The sequence below is a fragment of the Dendropsophus ebraccatus genome, chromosome 4 (genome assembly GCF_027789765.1).
Source record: "Dendropsophus ebraccatus isolate aDenEbr1 chromosome 4, aDenEbr1.pat, whole genome shotgun sequence".
Taxonomy (NCBI): domain Eukaryota; kingdom Metazoa; phylum Chordata; class Amphibia; order Anura; family Hylidae; genus Dendropsophus; species Dendropsophus ebraccatus.
In genome coordinates this window covers 4514784-4520371 of record NC_091457.1, presented here as the reverse complement: position 1 = coordinate 4520371, position 5588 = coordinate 4514784, and positions in this window count along the sequence as shown.

Genomic DNA, 5588 nt, shown 5'->3' with positions numbered 1-5588 from the left:
CGCCCCCCTCAGCGCCGCCCACGTCACTTCCGGCCCGCGCCGCGCTGCCTCCTGGGAGATGTAGTCCCTGCCGGGCTCAGTGGTCTCCGAGGCTACATGGGGCCGCTATAGGAAGGATAATGTCCAGTGTCACTACAACTCCCAGCATGGCCTCTATGACATTATATTGTGCCTATGCAGAGCGGCTAGCTGTGTAGCAGAGCCTCAGCTGTGCGCAGTATGGATTCTCTCGTTTCCATTCACTGACAGCCAGCACGGATCTTATAATGGGGGAACTGCAGACTAATAAGGATGTGTATAGCCAGTGTAGAACTACAACTCCCATCATAGCTGGAGACCTCCCCGGTGTCCCTCTTCTGGGGACCCCACACCCCTCTGTCCCCCTTACACTTCCCTCTGCCCCCCCCCTTACACATCCCTCTGTCCCCCCCCTTACACATCCCTCTGCCCCCCCCCTTACACATCCCTCTGCCCCCCCCCTTACACATCCCTCTGTCCCCATTGCTCGGCCCTCTGTCCCCCCTTACACGTCCCTCTGACCCCATTCTATATCCCCCTTACACGTCCCTCTGACCCCATTATACATCCCCCTTACACGTCCCTCTGACCCCATTATACATCCCCCTTACACGTCCCTCTGACCCCATTATATATCCCCCTTACACGTCCCTCTGACCCCATTATATATCCCCCTTACACGTCCCTCTGACCCCCCTTACACATCCCCAGGGGCTGGCTGGCAAATTTTAGCCCGGGGGGCAAGTACACAGCACTGGCCCATGAGTAGCAGGCTGGCAGCCCATCCTTAAAGGACCACTCTGGCCTCTAACCTCTTACCTATAACATCTTCGGTCCTTCCAGTCATTGGTGACCAAATATCCTACTGTGCCCTGTGAAAGGGTCAGAACTCACTTTCCTGTATAAGTCTATTGGGCGGCTCAGTGATGACACAAAACGGTCCCATAGACAGATGCTAGGAAAGCTGGGTGACCTCTATCATACTGAGTATAAGATGCTGGAGAGCTGGGGTTACTGTATTTTTACAATAGTTTATATCACTCGATGTACTTCTGTATATATGTCTCCTCTATGTACTCCTAAAAAATATGTCTCCTCTATGTACTCTTGTATATATATGTATCCTCTATGTACTACTGTATATATGCCTCCCCCTGTATATATGTATCCTCTATGTACTGCTGTATATATGTATCCTCTATGTAGCAGGGACACATGCAGGCAGGGGCATTTCCGGGATAAGCGAGGGGGTGGGGGTGGGGATAGCGGGACACATGGTGCCTCCATCTAGGTAGAGTGTAGTAGTGGAGGTATAGTGGATAAGGGGTGTAGTAGTACAGATATAGATATGGGGTGTATTAGTAATACAGATGAGGGGAATTAGTAGTAGTAGTAGAGGTAAAGATGAAGGGTGAGGTAGTACAGGTATAGATATGGGGTGTATTAGTAATACAGATGAGGGGGATTAGTAGTAGTACAGGTAAAGATGAGGGGTGTATTAGTAGTAAAGATGAGGGGAATTAGTAGTACAGGTATAGATGTGGGCTGTAGTAGTACAGGTATAGATGAGGGGTGTAGTAGTAGTAGTACAGGTAAAGATGAGGGGTGTAGTAGTAATAAAGGTATAAATGAGAGGTGACAGGGGCATACTGGGGGAAACTGGGGCAGCTGGGCGTGATTGGGGCAGGAGTGCACATATCCCTCCTCCTCTCACCCCGACACACAGGTTCCCCTCCCGGCCACACGTGCAGGTCCCCGGTCTCTGGAGGAGGCCGCAGGCAGGGCTGTATTAACAGCTTCTGCTGCCCTAGGCACTAAACCTGAAGACGCCCCATCTTCACGCACCTATTGGCGATACCAGACCTGACCAATACCACCATACCCCCCACCCCCCTGGAAAAGACACCAGATTTACTGGCAAGTCTGAAAGGGAGGAGGTAAACTAAAAAAATAAAAACAAAAGAATTAGTTTTTTCTGTCCCCCTGCTCCCTGGTGCTGCCCCCCTGCAAGGTGCTGCCCTAGGCATCGGACCACGGGTGCCTAGTGGTAAATACGGCCCTGGCCGCAGGGACTGTAGTGGTGATAGCGTCACTGCCATTACTGGAGCTGTACAGCGGGATCGGGGATGCAGATCCCGCTGTTCAGCTCCAGGACCTGAAGCGACGCTATCACCACTACAGTCCCTGCAGCCTCCTCCAGAGACCAGGGACCTGCACGTGTGGCCGGGAGGGGAACTGGACGTGATATGTATAGCTGGGGCAGGTCAGTTGCGGCTCTGTTAGGCGGACTGCCCGACTGCCCTGCACCTCACCTCCGGCGCGACACTCCACGCACCGCCGCCCGCCATGCACCTCACCTCCGCGCCGCCTGCTTGACCTGCAACTCCAGCCCAGCCGCCAACCCGTCACTCTACGCTGCTCTGCCTGCAGAGATTTTTTGTGAAAATTTAATTTATGATTTTAATCGAAATCGATTATAACCTTCTGGGCAAATTTATTTGATTAATCGCCCAGCCCTAACTCCTCTGTATGTCTCCTCCTGTATATATGTATACTCTATGTCTCTATGTACCCCTGTATATATGTCTCCTCTATATACTCCTCTGTACGTCTCCTCCTGTATATATGTATCCTCTATGTACCCTTGTATATATGTCTCCTCCAGTATATATGTCTCCTCTATGTACTCCTCTGTATGTCTCCTCCTGTATATATGTATCCTCTATATACTCCTCTGTATGTCTCCTCCTGTATATATGTATCCTCTATGTACCCGCTGTGTATGTCTCCTCTTGTATATATGTATCCTCTATATACTCCTCTGTATGTCTCCTCCTGTATATATGTATCCTCTATGTACTGCTGTGTATGTCTCCTCCTGTATATATGTATCCTCTATATACTCCTCTGTATGTCTCCTCCTGTATATATGTATCCTCTATGTACTGCTGTGTATGTCTCCTCCTGTATATATGTATCCTCTATATACTCCTCTGTATGTATCCTCTATGTACTGCTGTGTATGTCTCCTCTTGTATATATGTATCCTCTATATACTCCTCTGTATGTCTCCTCCTGTATATATGTATCCTCTATGTACTGCTGTGTATGTCTCCTCCTGTATATATGTATCCTCTATGTACCCTTGTATGTATGTCTCCTCCTGTATATATGTATCCTCTATATACTCCTCTGTATGTCTCCTCCTGTATATATGTATCCTCTATGTACCCTTGTATATATGTCTCCTCCTGTATATATGTATCCTCTATATACTCCTGTGTATGTCTCCTCTTGTATATATGTATCCTCTATATACTCCTCTGTATGTCTCCTCCTGTATATATGTATCCTCTATGTACTGCTGTGTATGTCTCCTCTTGTATATATGTATCCTCTATATACTCCTCTGTATGTCTCCTCCTGTATATATGTATCCTCTATGTACTGCTGTGTATGTCTCCTCTTGTATATATGTATCCTCTATATACTCCTCTGTATGTCTCCTCCTGTATATATGTATCCTCTATATACTCCTCTGTATGTCTCCTCTTGTATATATGTATCCTCTATATACTCCTCTGTATGTCTCCTCCTGTATATATGTATCCTCCTGTGTAGGTCTCCTGTATATATGTATCCTCCTGTGTAGGTCTCCTGTATATATGTATCCTCCTGTATATATGTATCCTCTATGTCAGGAATAGGGAACCTTGGCTCTTCAGCTGTTGCAAAACGACAACTCCCATCATCTATGGTAAGCCTATGGCTGCCCAGGTATGATGGGAGTTGTAGTTTTGCAACATCTGGAGGGCCTTGGTTGGTTCCCTACCCCTGCCCTATGTCCTCCTGTGTAGGTACCTGGCTTCCTGCAGACACCATCTTCTCGGTCTTCAGGCTCTTCTAGCCCAGACACAGGAGAACCAGCTGGGAGGAGAGAGCGGCCTCTGGTGGCCGGAGGAAGATACTGCCTACAGCAGTTTGCTTTTTACCATAAGCCTCATAGGCTTATAGAAAGCATAATGGCCATAAAGGAGGCGGGGCTTAACGTCATGGAGGGGGCGGGGCTTCAGCGGCCGCTTCCATCACAGTCCGGATCCACAGCCACAGGTAAATATGACAGAAGAGGGCGGGGCTGTAAGCAGGGGAGGCACTGAGGACTCCAGCCAGCTGTCAGCAGCCATGCGGCCCTGACAACTGGGGGAAGACCGGCCCAGGGGGCATATGCCCCCCTGCCCCCCGGCCCAGCCCGCCCCTGCACATCCCTCTGTCCCCCCCCTTACACATCCCTCTGCCCCCCCCTTATACATCTCTCTGTCCCCCCCTTACACATCCCTCTGTCCCCCCCCTTACACATCCCTCTGCCCCCCCCTTATACTTCTCTCTGTCCCCCCCCTTACACATCCCTCTGCCCCCCCCCTTATACATCTCTCTGTCCCCCCCTTACACATCCCTCTGTCCCCCCCCTTACACATCCCTCTGCCCCCCCCCCTTATACATCTCTCTGTCCCCCCCTTACACATCCCTCTGTCCCCCCCCTTACACATCCTTCTGTCCCCATTGCACGTCCCTCTGTCCCCCCCTACACTTCCCTCTGACCCCATTACACGTCCCTCCCCTTACGCGTCCCTCCGTCCTCATTACATGTCCCTGTCCCCATTACACGTCCTTCTGTCCCCCTTACACGTCTCTCCGTCCCCCCCTTACACGTTTCTCCTCCCCCCCTTACACGTCCTTCTGTCCCCGCCCCTTACACGTCCCTCTATTCTCCCCCCCCCCGCCCCTCTTTTCCCTTAAATGTTAAATACATAGAGGGTTACTGATGTGTGACTGGGACTATGGATGCATCACACATCCAGGATCTGCTGAAGATTGATGCAATCATTATTATTATTATTATTATTAATTATTATTATTATTATTTATTTACAGATATCAATGTAACTAAACGCATCAACCTGCAGCAGATCCTGTATGTGTGATGCTTCCTTTATCAATAAGTATAGAAATGTCTGTAATAATTTCCTTGTTTCCCACTTTGGCCATCTGAGAAGCTGGGAGGTGAGAGTCTACAGTCATGGCCAAAAGTTTTGAGAATGATACAAATATTAATTTTTACAAGTCTTCTGCTTTCGTTTTTAAAATGGCAATTTGCATATACTTTCAGTGATTGCTCCAGTAACACAGGTGTGGGTGTTGATGAGGACAGGGCTGGAGAACAATCTGTCATGATTAAGTAAGAATGACACCACTGGACACTTTAAAAGGAGGCTGGTGCTTGGCATCATTGTTTCTCTTCTGTTAACCATGGTTATCTCTAAAGAAACACGTGCAGTCATCATTGCACTGCACAAAAATGGCCGAACAGGGAAGAGTATCGCAGCTAGAAAGATTGCACCTCAGTCAACAATCTATCGCATAATCAAGAACTTCAAGAAGAGAGGTTCCATTGTTGCCAAAAAGGCTCCAGGGCGCCAGGACCGTGTTTCAGCTGCGGGATAGGACTACCAGCAGTGCAGAGCTTGCTCAGGAATGGCAGCAGGCAGGTGTGAGGGCATCTGCACTGTGCA